General features: G+C 45.0%; 1 protein-coding gene and 1 pseudogene across 2 annotated transcripts in view; both read right to left on the bottom strand.

Moving 5' to 3' along the window:
- LOC126483878 (high affinity cAMP-specific and IBMX-insensitive 3',5'-cyclic phosphodiesterase 8A) overlaps positions 1 to 15,215 on the bottom strand; it is a 1,729,999-nt gene that overhangs the window by 1,300,642 nt on the left and 414,142 nt on the right. The window lies entirely within an intron of this gene.
- On the bottom strand, positions 8,105 to 8,222 carry LOC126485678 (5S ribosomal RNA; annotated as a pseudogene).

Below are 15,215 nucleotides of genomic sequence, written 5' to 3'. Positions count from 1 at the left end.
GCCAACGATCCAATGAGTGCACATTCACACCAAGCTCGAGCTCTTACGGGAATCGGCGAAATACTACGAGCAATATGGGTAATGGGCAAGGGGCACTGCATCAGTAATGTGTGGTGTCCGTTACTTTCTCAGTTTACTCATTAAATTGCATATGCCGACTTTGTTCCATTAAGACGGCGTTGAATTCCTTACGCAAGGAAGTCATGAATTCAGTCACGAAGTTGGTCCGACAGTCGACAAACTTTTCTTTTCTGGTTGGGGAGGGACTACATCAGATGCCTTTCTGAAGTAAATGAACATGGCACCAGCCTGAGCGCAGATGTCTACAGCGCTGTGGATCTCTTGGAGGAACGGAGAGAGCTGACTTTCGCAAGAGCTCCCTAAATGTATCCGTACTGGCCTTAGGTCATCAGGCTTAGTTTCTTAACAGTTATCGCCATTTTATTAACTTTTAATAAAGCTCAGCGATATGAAACCACGACTTCCTTTTTGGTAAGCAGTCGCTGCATTAACTCTATAGTTGAAAGTTATTGAAGGATTGTGTAACCAGGAGTGGCCGACAAGATGTTGGACGTCCACGCCTCACCACAGAACGAGCAGTTAGGAGTCCTGCCCACTCTGTAAACTAGAATAGCTGACGATCTTGCAGATCTGTCGCCAGAGCACAGTACTGGTTCAGACACAAGTGTTCCACAACATACCGTCATGCGCACATTGTTGAAGATGGGTTCCGCAGCAGATGACTGCTACGTGAACAGTTGACCCAACGACATCATTAACTGCAATTGCAGAAGGCAGAGGATCATCGAGACTGGCCATTTGAGAAATGGAAACATGTCACTTGTTCATACACAGGCCGGTGGGAGCAAGTACCGTATAATGGTATGAGAGACATTCACTTGGGCTTCCATGTGAACCGTGCTAGTAATCGAAGGCAGCTGTGGATTGTTTGCATATTACTGTGGACCACCTGCATCCCTTCATGCTTGATGGTTTCCTCGAAGGCGATGGCAACATTCAGCACGACAAGTATCCATCTCATAAGGCCAAATTCGTGGTACATAGCAGGAATGATCTCACTTGTGGTTTGGTCCCTGTACTTACCTGATCTGGACCCGGTGGCTTACAACTAGTATGCTGTTGGGCATCAGCTCTGCTTCCACAAACCACCGGCCGGTTATTTACAGGAACTGCCTGTACATCTGGTTTCACATACCACCGGAATTGTAGAAAGTACTTATCGAATCTATGCCGCCCAGGATCACTGCTGTATTGCGTTCCGGAGGCGGACAACCACGCTATTACGCCGGTGGTCTTCATGTTTTCATTCATCAGTGTCTGATCTAAGAGCCGACACATGGCGTAAACATAAAAACGCCGCAGAGTAGCTGTGTCCTTACCGCAGGATCGCTCAAGTGTCTCTTTTATTGGAACGTGTTCTCCCCAGCCGTTCATTTCGTGGCTGTGACGTAGGGGAGAACATTTCTCTGATGCTCATCCAACCACGACAGAGAAACAGTTGGTCTCATTGTATCAGTAATTTTATGTAAAATAACTGTATGTTGTGCTTGGGCGTTCCAAAAGAGAAATCCTTGTTACATAGACAACCGTTCCGTGTGTAAGTTACCATTAATACGTGAGTGATGTTGTGTTATGTTACAGTGTAACTGAATCATCTGAAGTTACATGTAGAAATGTTTTATTACATTGTTAGATCTGAGAAACGTACACTCGAAGAAAAAAAACATCGACGCACCACGAAGGAATTATCCGAATAGTACGGAAATCTGTAGATGTTGTGTACAGGTACAGACAAACAAGGAAATGAAATTTGAGAAAACTTGAGTGATTTATTCAAGAGAAAGATCCTTACAAGTTGGGCAAGTAATTGCAATGGTTCACCTGTGCCCTTTATACAAACAATTATTTGGTGCGGCACTGATTAACAGAGTCTTGTGAGTCCTCCTGAAAGACATCATACCAAATTATGTTCAATTGGTGGTTTAAATCATCAAAATTCCGAAATGGTTGGAGGGCCTTGCCCACAATGCTCCAAAAATTCTCTATTGGGGCTTGCTGGCCAAGGTAGGGTGAGGCAACCACAAAGACAAACAGTAGAAATCCTCGCAGTGCCCGGACGGGCATTATCTTGCTGAAGTGTAAACCCAGGATGGCTTGCCATGAGGGCAACAAAACTGGGGGTAGAATATCGTCGACGTGTAGCTGAACTGTAAGGATGCCGGGGATGACAACCAAAGGGGTCCTGCTATAAAACAGAAGAAGAATCCGAGACCATCACTCGTGCGTGTCGGGGCCCTAAAGCGCACGACAATTAGGTTGGTATCCCATCGGTCTCCAGGATGTCCGGGGTGCCTCCAGCAGGTCATCGGCTCTCTGTTCGAAGCGGAATTCTTCACTGAAGACATTTCCGTTCCTGTCAATGAGGTTCCTGGCCGAATGTGGCCGACACCATTGCAGACGGGCTTGTTGGTGTACAGAGGTCAATGGTAGAGGGCGCAAGGGGTGTCGTGAGCTCAGCCCACTTTCTGTGAGCTGTGGTCGCTGAAGCACCAGATGCACATCCGACTGATGATAATGATGAATCTGGGGGTCTGTGTGCGGTTCTGATGATTGCTTGGTCTTTTGATTCTGTCGTCTCCCTAGGTCGACAGTTTCCTTCCTGGCGCTGTGTTCCTGCCAATATCATCGAATAGTGGCATCACTCCTGTTCAAGTATCGAGCGATTCGCCGATTACTACAACCGGCTTCTTTGAGCAAAACTTCAGGTTTGCTCTCAGATGCTGACATCTGCGTATATTGTTCACGCTCCTGTCTGCGAGGCATAATTACTGCCCAACCAAGTACACAGAATGAAATTCGCAAAGACTTTATGCCTGGTATCGACATTTCCCCTCTTTAATATCTTTGTCAGGTGCACGTCGAAACTGAGCTGCAGCGTCAAATAATCATCGATTGGCTGCAAAAGGCCACCATTTCCCGACCAGGTAGGAGATTTTCTCTGCTCGGGGACTGGATGGTGTCCTCATGTTCATATAGCCATGACTGACACTCCACACACAAATAAGATGGCTGTGTGAGCACCTCCTGAAGAACAGGAAATAAAAAAAAAGTTTACAATTTTTTATTTTCCGTCTATACCTTTATGAATATCATTTTGTGACAGGTTTGCTTATCTCCTCTGTGTTGAGCCGCAGAGGCTGGCGAAGGATTATTTAATCCCAGTACTGCCAGGAATTGTTCCCAAGAAATTACTGGAACGTTTAAGGAAAAATGTATAAGCGGAAAAGATAGAGAGACTGTTGATTTCCGTATAACTAACAAGCGAACGTTGTCTCCGTTTTGTGAGATGGATGTAGGATACCAGGCGAATGTTTAAGAAGAAATTCAACCTTCCTGGGAAAGATCCTGCAACTGCGACTTATCTTTGTTGACCCAGTGTGGTGAAATGGTGGAAGCAAGTGCAAGTAAACCGGCCAACAAAAATACATCCCAAGCAACCACAGCCTGCAGTCAGCGGACAGCATCTGTCAGCAGCTCACAATCTCTGTACTCAGCATCTGTGGCGAAACCCTTAGGCTTGAGCTGTGGACTTGTTATTCACCTCACTACTGGTGATGCAGCTCTGGGTATTGTACTTTCAATTTCCATGAATCTATTGGCTGTCTTTGTCGCTATATTGTATCCAGACTACATACCGTCTTCTATTTTGTATTTCAGCCAACCATCAAGCCTAAATTCAATCTTAACGCTTTTATTTTCTGTCTTCGTTCATTTTTAGTTTCTAGAAAACGCCTGGGTTATCTAGCATTTTGAATAAAATGTTGTACTGAAATGATGTCTGTTAGTATCGTTAGGTTACAACACTTACGTTATAGTACAAGAGACGAAAACAGAGGTTGTATGACTTGAGCCTCATAGCATCCAAAGGAGCTGAATATCTGTTTACTGTCCATTTTATGAATGTGTCGAACATATTTTACGTCAGTAGAACTGTACGTGAGTTACAACTACGAGTTTGCGGCTAGGTAATTCATTTCTTTATCAAACAAGTTTAGCGGGCGCATTTATCTTCCGTCACGACATTTAGAACGATGACTAATAGACCCAGTTCTTCGAACAAAACTTGCACCTGCCGAATAATTATTGCAGAACGCTGTCTTCTTATTAATGTAATGTGACAAATTTCGGGGAGTGTGAGTTTGAAAGTTGCAGTTTTTCATCGATACAGATGACACACAGTATGAGAGTAAACGGAGGGACAAAGTCAAGCAAATGTAAAAGCATCCCCCAGTCCTTGAAATGCAGTTATACCCACAGATCACGTCGTAAGAAAATAGAAAAGTAAAACGTTGCGACTGGGGACAACTAATAACATACTCATAACCAAAAACTTCAGAAATGAAATGAGAGTCACGCTTTGCGTATGCAAGTCTGAGTCCGGATAGAAAACCGTACTTCCATTAATTCAGAATTCTATTGCTAGGCAAGGGGAGTAGTAACAGATATTTAAAGATTGTTTCGTCACACGGACCTGAAATACGCCTGTCACCTGTATACTGTTAAATCGTTGAAAGTAACAACTTTTCAAGACGTATAAAAACAATTAGCAACAAGAAAGCAGAAAATATTCACAAAATATTCCCAAAATAAATAATTACGATATTGATTTAATTGTTTAAAACAAATCTTTTGAGCAACGGCTGCATACCGTAAAAGAGAATTCTTCACATCGCTTACTAGCATAACAACGAAACAGTATTAAACGTATTTTCAAGAAGAATGTCAAATTTCTCGAGAGAAGTCATTTCCATACATTTTTATTGCCGGCCGGTGTGGCCAAGCGGTTAAAGACGCTACACTGTGGAACCGCGTGGCCGCTACGGTCGCAGGTTCTAATCCTGCCTCGGGCATGGATGTTTGTGATGTCCTTAGGTTAGTTAGGTTTAAGTAGTTCTAAGTTCTAGGGGACTGATGACCTTAGAAGTTAAGTCCCATAGTGCTCAGAGCCATTTGAACCTTTTTTTTCATTTTTATTTTTGAAATAAACAGTTTATTTTATAATTTTTTTATATGTCGTTCACGGAAACAGCAGCGGTCGAGAGGCACTATTAATTGAAGAAACAGTCTTGACCACTTAGCCTACAATTGTTGGGAAGGCGGGTACCAGGATGAGATTCATTGGGAGAGTGCTTAGAAAATGTAGTCCATCAACAAAGGAGGTGGCTTACAGAACACTCGTTCGACCTATACTTGAGTATTGCTCATCAGTGTGGGATCCGTACCAGGTCGGGTTGACGGAGGAGATAGAGAAGATCCAAAGAAGAGCGGCGCGTTTCGTCACTGGGTTATTTGGTAACCGTGATAGCGTTACGGAGATGTTTAATAAACTCAAGTGGCAGACTCTGCAAGAGAGGCGCTCTGCATCGCGGTGTAGCTTGCTCGCCAGGTTTCGAGAGGGTGCGTTTCTGGATGAGGTATCGAATATATTGCTTCCCCCTACTTATACTTCCCGAGGAGATCACGAATGTAAAATTAGAGAGATTAGAGCGCGCACGGAGGCTTTCAGACAGTCGTTCTTCCCGCGAACCATACGCGACTGGAACAGGAAAGGGAGGTAATGACAGTGGCACGTAAAGTGCCCTCCGCCACACACCGTTGGGTGGCTTGCGGAGTATCAATGTAGATGTAGATGTAGATGTACAATAACTTATTTTTATTTTAACAGGTGACTCAAATGGCTCTGAGCACTATGGGACTTAACATCTGTGGTCATCAGTCCCCTAGAACTTAGAACTACTGAAACCTAACTAACCTAAGGACATCACACATCCATGCCCGAGGCAGCATTCGAACCTGCGACCGTAGCCGTCACGCGGTTCCAGACTGAAGCGCCTAGAACCATACGGCCACACCGGCCAGATTAAAAGGTGTATGATTTCGATCTGTGTAAGATCATCTTCAGACCAGTTACTCCTTATTACTGTTGGAGGCGGTGGCACGGTGCAGGAACGGCTCTGGGAACTGCTCAGAAAGTTCATCTTCGCTCATTCCCAATACTTTCCCCACTCCATGCCACTGTCTCTAACAGTCACAATGGCGTAACTGGTCTGAAGACGATTTCACTCAGATCGAACCCAGTCACTTTTTAAAATAAAAATAAATTACTGTGCGCTGTCTAGAATTTTATTCTAATTAAAAATTTTAATACGACTTTATTTTATGACTTTGTTATTTGCTAATTTTGCCCTTTGGTAATTTTCAAGCTACGTCTGTCACAGTGAAAAACTGTGAAATAATCCATCTCATAAATAATGAAGGTCTCTTACGACTATGATGATAACGGACACAACTCTCACCGATGTGAACTCCGCATGCAAAACGAAAGAAATCCAAGTTTTGCCATTGTCTCGGCGTACACTACATTAAAGTTCATTAATTTCACATCTCAAATAAAACTACACATGTTATGGTCAACATTTTAAAATCAAAACTACACATGACGTGCTCAACGTCTTACAGTCAAAATATTTATTTTAAGACTTTGACCGCGTCACAGGCCGTATTCAGGCACAGTTACAAAATCTACTGAAAGGTTGCATTCCTCTCATTTTTCACGCGGGATCCAAAACTGTCATAGTCGCATCCGCTACCACTATGATCATAAGATAGATTTATGAAGGACAAAATTAGATGGAAATTCCGCCACACAAGTGTGAGGATAGAAATTGTATGTGACTACAGTTTCCATGACAGAGGTAGCTTGAAGGTGCCCAAGGGGCCGAAATCAGCTAATAGCAGAAGCACAAAACCAAGTGCTCGCAGGAACATTTCCGTCAGCGACTATGGAGACATATACACGAAAGACTGTTATGAGCCCGGGGTCAGGGATTTTCTCTGTCTCGTGATGACTGGGTGTTGTGTGATGTCCTTAGGCTAGTTAGGTTTAAGTAGTTCTAAGTTCTGGGGGACTGATGACCATAGATGTTAAGTCCGATAGTGCTCAGAGCCATTTGACTGTTATGAAATTTGTTTACTTCTACTGAAATATCATAGTTTTTCTGAGAGCATTGAAATTACATTTACGTCGAATCAGGGCAGCAGCTGCAGTCCGTTTGAAGTACACACGTAGGTCTGTACCGAGAAGGACATGACAGAGAGCGTTGTTGCTCAGTGTGAGACAGTGAGTCGTGTTCACAAGGATCCAGACCGACCGTCCAGGTTTAGATTTTCGGCGGCTTTCTTGACTCACTTAAGGTCAAATCTGGACTGGTTCCGTTGGAAAGTGTATAAAATCTGTGTTAAAATGGATATTAGGTATTCATAACATGGTGTAATATGTCCCAAGACCTACAGTCTGGATGGGATGACATTTGGAGGCTCCAGCGTGGCACTCTGTTGATGCGGCACGTCATCCATGTGGGAACAGTGCCTTCTCTTGCTGTTGGCCAAGCAAGGCTCCACTATGTATAGTAGCACGAAATTCCCTTTGCTGTGATTATCTAAAACGCTTAAGACATACTCTCCCCTGTCTCGCCAGGAACTCAGGTTTATTTGCTGGTGGCGTCAGTCTGGGAGAGGTGGGCACAGTGGATGGTCGGACCTATGGTGGCTATCGGCAATTGTTTGTTAAAATCTTTAATCATTGCATTAAAAAGACTGAACCACCCACTGGTAATTATTTTGCAGTCGCGTACAAGAGTTAGAAATAATTAAAGATTTAGTCTGAGAGTCATTTCAGAATTTTAAAAGTAAATGATATGTTACGCAACACATCGTCTATACAGTAGTGCCATTGTGTTGTGATCATAAACCACAGAAATAAATAAAAAAGAAAAACTGTGTGCTCTTAGTCAAAGATTTCCTACAGTTATCGTGAAAGAAGCACTCCGTCTTCAGCCCACAAGTGGACCATCGGGATCATCCGACCGCCGTGTAATCCTCAGCTGAAGATGCGGGTAGCAGGGGCGTGTGGTCAGCATACCGCTCTCCCGATCGTTACGATGGTTTCCTGTGACCGGGGCCGCTACTATTCGGTCGAGTAGCTCCTCAATTGGCATCACGAGGCTGAGTGCACCCAGAAAAACGGCAACAGCTCATGGCGGCCCGGATGATCATCCATCCAAGTGCCGGCCACACCCGACAGCGCTTAACTTCGGTGATCTGATGGGAACCGGTGTATTCACTGCGGCAAGGCCGTTGCCCACAGTTGTCATAATTACGGTCAAAATTCTGTACGAGGCCACTGCAGCGGACAGACATCTTTGGAAGAAACAAGGTGAGTGGATTCAGAGAACAGTCGCGAGTTGTCACGGACTTGCACGTTTCTGACGGCAGCCCTCACGGGTGCGGATACTCTGCTACCAAAAAAGACTGAAGCACGTCTTGTTAACACAACAGGAGTGTTGTGAGAACACAGTGGTTGGCCAGTTCGAGATTCCAACACTCGTTCTGTACATCCACTGGCTTCCTCTTGTTCGCCATGACCAAGAAAAAGACGTCAGTAGCATATCCTGGACTTCAGAACAAGTGGAGAAATTTATTGGGAAGTCCAGAGTATGCTACTGAGCGCAGGACTAAATGGTGTACGTCGCCGGACGGATTCAGCAGGAATTACAAAGCAACGGGACGTCCAAATGCTATTTCCTACTTCTACATATGCTCCCTAAGGAAAGTTCCCCGTAACGCTCGGCATCGTACTTTTAATGCAAGAACACTGAGTTCGGCGTTTCTCTGCGTATCGTAGTCTAAAATGAGTCGTTAACCGGAAACAAACGTGTAAGACGGAACTAAATCTTAAGACTAGTGAGACAAATTAAAAATCTATCTAGGCAACTGTTAGGACAAAGCTGTATTCTCAGTAACAATTCGAAATCATAGCTCTAACCGAAAGAGGAACAAGACGTTCGTATTAAATGGATGTTAAAATGATTTACGTGTTAACCGTTAACCATGACATCTGAATACGCTACCTGAAAAGCATTTGGGCTACACACAGTTTTACATACGTAAATTAGTTTGCGAATGTCAAAGCTGCTTCTCGTTGTGGTCCTGTTTGATAGCATCACAGCCGCTTCTTGTTGTGAACCTATTTGATAGCATCAAACATCAAGCGAAGCTATACAGCTTGAAATATAACACGATGTGGACAGCAAACAGACATAAGAAAGTTCTCTTAGCATGTGTAGAGGATATTCTTCTGACATATGAACGCAGAACCTGTCAGTTAAACCAGTTGCATGGAGAATTCGTCATCCGTAAATAGTACAAAAACGGACGTATGTGCAGAGGGTGGTCAAAAACAGCGTGAAAAACTTGTAAGGGTGTTGCAGGGGAGGTTGTGCTGAGAAGTAATTGTCAAGAAAAAAATTCGATACATTGCGCCGTTTCCGAGTTAATTAGCATTGAAGGTAGCCAATAAGGCGCACACTGAAGCGATCCGTAAGACTCATTTAGTGTCCGTTGTTCTATTAGCGTAGATGATAGTGCACGAGACTGGTCAGCCTTTGACCCTTATTACCGTCCCCAGTCCAGTTTTTCTATCGCTCTTTTGTTCGGTCTTAGGAAACCGAGCGAAAAACATGTTTTACTACACCGCCTCTCGCGGGCCGCGTGAATTTGCGCGCGGAGTTGTGTGATTTACAAACTTCGATGCTAATTAACACGGAAACTGCGCAATGTACCGAATTATTTTCTTAACAATTATTTCTCAGGAAACCGACGCTGTAATACCATTACAAGATTTTCTTACTGTTTCTGATCACCGTGTATTTGTATATATGTGTTGATGTATAAATGTTCCACAGCTCCTCATTACCAGCGGACCGATTTCAACAAGTGTGGTAGACATAACGCTTACTGTCTCGAAAGAATTTCTGTGGGGGTATTGCAAATGATCATAAGGCGTCAGTGGTCGGGAGTTCCCAGTCAGGAAGTTCGGCCGCCACGTGTAAGTCTTATTGAGTGCGACGCCACATTGGGCGACTTGTGCGTCGACAATGGGGATGAAATGATGATGATGTCAGCACAACACCCAGTCCTGAGAAAATCTCCCGCCCCAGCCGGGAATCGAACCCGGGCCCCGTGCATGGCATTCCAACGCGCTGGCCTTTCAGCTAATGGGGCGGTCTCTGTGGGGGTGAGAACAATCTACGACGCGCGAATAGCCATACTTTAGTCATCCAGTATTTGAGAATTAGAGCGCTTAGTGACTTGCAACAAACCTATAATTTCGAATCTCTGCGAATCTTCTTCTCGCTGACGACCTCTTACACAAAGATGATTTACTGCTAACTCTATTCACAATACATCACGCAGATAGCACCGACGAATACCGCAGAATGTACCTAGAAAAATACAGGGTGTTACAAAAAGGTACGGCCAAACTTTCAGGAAACACTCCTCACACACAAAGAAAGAAAATATGTTATGTGGACATGTGTCCGTAAACGCTTACTTTCCATGTTAGAGCTCCTTTTATTACTTCTCTTCAAATCACATTAATCATGGAATGGAAACACACAGCAACAGAACGTACTAGCGTGACTTCAAACACTTTGTTACGGGAAATGTTCAAAATGTCCTCCGTTAACGAGGATACATGCATCCACCCTCCGTCGCATGGAGTACCTGATGCGCTGATGCAGCCCTGGAGAATGGCGTATTGTATCACAGCCGTCCACAATACGAGCACGAAGAGTCTCTACATTTGGTACCGGGGTTGCGTAGACAAGAGCTTTCAAATGCCCCCATCAATGAAATTCAAGAGGGTTGAGGTCAGGAGGGCGTGGAGGCCATGGAATTGGTCCGCCTCTACCAATCCATCGGTCACCGAATCTGTTGTTGAGAAGCGTACGAACACTTCGTCTGAAATGTGCGGGAGCTCCATCGTGCATGAACCACATGTTGTGTCGTAGTTGTAAAGGCACATGTTCCAGCAGCATAGGTAGAGTATCCCGTATGAAATCATGATAACATGCTCCATTGAGCGTAGGTGGAAGAACAAACTAAAATGAGCTCTAACATGGAAATTAAGCGTTTCCGGACACATGTCCACGTAACATCTTTTCTTTATTTTTGTGTGAGGAATGTTTCCTGAAAGTTTGGCCGTACCTTTTTGTAACACCCTGTATATCGTTGTTCGACACATAGCTCAGGAGATATGACATCTTAAACATTAAGATACTTGAGAAACTACCACATCATCCATTACGTTTTAATTAATTAGCTTTTTACTACTATCTCTAATTGCAACACAGTTTGCAGACAATAGTGACATACCTGTATACTACCGGATGTACAGCACATAGTTCACGAGGTACGACGTTATCAAACATTAGGCTGCGTAAAAACGAAATTGCAGGGCGGAATTCTCCAGAGATACAGGTGAAATATGTGTATAAATCCGTGTGAAATATCTTAAACATATGTAAAACATACATTGAATAGCCAAGAAATTGGTACACCTACCTAATATCGTGTAGGGCCCCCGCGAGAATGCAGAAGTGTCGCAACGCGACGAGGGGTGGATTCGACTAATGTCTGAAGTACTGCTGGAGGGAACTGACACCATGAATCCTGCAGAGCTGTCCATATATCTGTAGAGTAGGAGGGGTTGAGTTCTGAATAGCACGTTGCAAGGCATCCCAGATATGATCAATAATGTTCATGTCTGGGGAATTTCGTGGCCAGCGGAAATGTTTAAACTGAGAAGTGTGTTCCTGGAGCCACTCTGTAGCAATTTTGGACGTGTGGGGTGTCTCATTGTCCTACTGGAATTGCCCAAGTCCATCGCAATGCACAATGGACACGAATACACGAATGGATGCAGGTCATCAGAAAGGATGCTTACGTACGTGTCACCTGTCAGAGTCATATCTAGACGTATCAGGGGTCCCATATCACTCCAACTGCACACGCCCCACACCATTACAGAACCTCCACTAGCTTGAACAGCCCCCTTCTGACATGCAGGTTCCATGGCTTCATGAGGTTGTCTCCTACCCGTACACGTCCAACTGCTCGATACAATTTGAAACGAGGCTCGTTCGACCAGGCAACATATTTCCAGTCATCAACAGTCCAATGTCGGTGTTGAAGGACCCAGGCGAGGCGTAAAGCTTTGTGTCGTGCAGTGATCAAGGGTACACGAGTGGGTCTTCGGCTCCGAAAGCCCATATGGATAATGTTTCATGGAATGGTTCGCAAGCTGACACTTGTTGATGGCTCAGGACTGAAATCTGCTGAAATTTGCGGAAGGTTTGCGCTTCTGTCACGTTGAACGATTGTCTTAATTCGTCGTTGGTCTCGTTCTTGCAGTATCTTTTTCCGGCCGCAGCGATGTCGGATAATTGATGCTTTATCGAATTCCTGACACGGTACACTCGTAAAACGGTCGTATGGGAGAATCCCCATTTCATCACTACGTTGGAGATGCTGTGTCACATCGCTCCTCCGCCGACTATAACACCACGTTCAATCTCACTTAAATCTTGGTAATGTGCCAATTTAGCAGCAGTAACCGATCTAACAATTGCGTGTTTACATATCTCTGTGTTTGAATACGCATGCTTATACCAGTTTCTTTGGCGCTTCATTGTAGTTTACTTGTGCTTAGTGCAGCTGTAGTAGATTAGTAGTAGGCCTATGGACTTCCGTTAGTTGTAGTACAGGTAATCAGTAAGACCCCATAACAGCGGACTCCAGTAGAAGGTGCAATTCTCGTTTGTACGTAAATACCCAGTTACGAGTTCAGTTAGTCTGCCTAGCTGAGCGAGCGAGGTCTGTCCTACACTTGCAACGTACGCGCAGCAGCCTGTCTCGGAAACGCTGACACAGCCGAGGGCAGTGAGGCTTCGTCGTTCCAGGCTGCCCCAGACGCTGCCAACAGCGGCAACGTGCCGACACTCCTTGCCTCGCTGTCTGTAGTGCTCAGCCAGGCCTCACGCCTTGAAGAGACACCGCAGCAGGCTGGCCGGTGTGGCCGAGCGGTTCTAGGCGCTACAGTCTGGAACCGCGCGACCGCTACGGTCGCAGGTTCGAATCTTGCCTCGGGTATGGATGTGTGTGATGTCCTTAGGTTAGTTAGGTTTAAGTAGTTCTAAGGTCTAGGGGACTGATGACCTCAGAAGTTAAGTCCCGTAGTGCTTAGAGCCATTTGAACCATTTTTTGAACACCGCAGCAGCTGACCAAAGCAGTGAGTGTTCAGGGCTGCCCAAGCAGCCGCGCCCAGTGACGGAGCCTCTAACGTATTCCCAAAGCGTCCGTGACGGAAGCAGCGAGAACTGGTCAGTCCAGTGGCCTACATGCCCTGTCATTCTTGTTACAGTACAGTAATGAGTATTGTTTGATCCCGAGGGGCAAGTTCAGCCGCCTAATTGGAAAGGTTTTTCGTAACCTTAGCTAAGTGGGAGAGCTGTGTACGTAAGTGTATCTGAGGTGACTGATGGGTGTCTGTGTGCAGCGTAGTGTCATGTTCATGTTGAAGATGATGAGAGAAGGGAGAAGGTGAAATGCGGCCCCAGCCACATAGCCTACTCCCGTAGAATAGCACTGAAGTGCCCTATGAGCTTAGCATCCCCATCAGACGGACGGTTCACAGTGTCGCATGCCCTCAATTCACGAGACTCTTCGGAGAACTTTGGAATTGAATCTAGGACATTTGTCTCTAAAACTGGTGATCAGGGATTTCACGCCACCTGAGCCATGCTGCGGCTCGAATTGGTGCTTTTGCAGGTTTCCGTCCTTCCTCTGTTGGAGGCCAGACTGTATCGTTTAGTTGACATGGTTGCGGTTGTTTGTATACTTTTTGTGTTGACTGGCGCCACTTGGTTTCGCAAGTGTTTCCTGTCCACTAGTGGCAGCTGCGGCGTTATCGACACGTAGTAACTGTGGCCCCATCTTTGGGGTGGCGTCGATGTTCTTCCGGGTCGTGTGAGTGAGCAGATCGGTTGGGGACTCTGGAGGAGCCAAGAGGGCAGTGCGACAACACGCCGGGACCACTGGCGGCACGCATGCACTGTCGAATGGAAGGGCTGTGGTCGCGGGGTATATGACCTACTCGTCAACCAGACCGAACAAGCTTTAAGTTGAGTGGATTTTAATCCTAGCAGTGAAACCTCCACTATTGTGATATCTCGCGATTCTCCAGTGACTTGGGTTCATGTTGCTACTCGCAGTGTCGCTGAGACGAAGAGCAGCGAGAGGAGTGCTTGGGGAGGCGGATCTGATTAGCTTTCCTTGACCTCTTGTCACTAATTGCTGCGTTCTATGTGTTACTATTAGTTAATTTCAACTAGCGGTATTATTCCTGCCTGGTGACCTGGCTTGGACATTAGTTTTATGTAACAGCAGTGTACGTTTTCTCGCCCTGCCGCTGCTTTCCGGTAAGGTGTGTAGTTTTGACAGTTTCCTTGATTTTCAGGTCGGTTGGTTTTCTCCTACTCTGATAATAGTGGTTCCTTTCTCCTTTCGGACGCTGTAAACACAGCATTCTGAGGACGTAGTGCTGACCGCCAGTTCCGACTTGGGAGTGGTGTCCCATCGTTGCATCGGTTATCGGACGTTAGGTAGCTTCAGCAGATTATCATTAGTCATCTGCTAGACTGCCACTAGTCTGAGTTACAATCTTGTGAAGTGAATGCCTTGGCTGCCTTTCCCATCGCTCGCGAAAGTGTTTTTGGTCTGACCTATTCAGAGGTCGATACCTGGAGCACCGTCTGTGACTAGCCCTTGTGTTTTATTATCGTGTTATTATTTTTTTATTGTATTGCCAAGTTACCATCATTTGTCTCACCTGTTTGGTGATCAGTTGCCTGTCTTTTAAATTAACTTTTGCTATTGCCTTCCTGTTTGACAGTATGTTTGTTAAATTTTTTTAATAATTGTCATTATTGGCGTTAAAGGCCTTCAGCCGTGACTGTTACTACTTGTCTTAAAATTCTAATGTGGCAATTGTATTTTGGCAGTTAACGTTTAAGACCTTGGTGATTTGTTTTCAATATTTTAACGGCTGTAGTTTGTAAGTTGGAACAAGTTAAACAATTCTTAATTTATTGCCATTAAGGCCTTCAGCCGTGAAACAATTCTTAATTTATTGTCATTAAGGGCTTCAGGCGAGAGTGTCGTTCCTTGTCTTAAAATTTTGATTTGGGAATTGTATTTTTTTACAGGAAGCGTTAAGACCTCGGCCAGTTGC

This window comes from Schistocerca serialis, chromosome 6 (assembly GCF_023864345.2).
Source record: "Schistocerca serialis cubense isolate TAMUIC-IGC-003099 chromosome 6, iqSchSeri2.2, whole genome shotgun sequence".
Lineage (NCBI taxonomy): Eukaryota > Metazoa > Arthropoda > Insecta > Orthoptera > Acrididae > Schistocerca > Schistocerca serialis.
The sequence above is the reverse complement of the archived record's forward strand: the minus strand, read 5'-3'. Positions and strand labels throughout refer to the sequence as shown.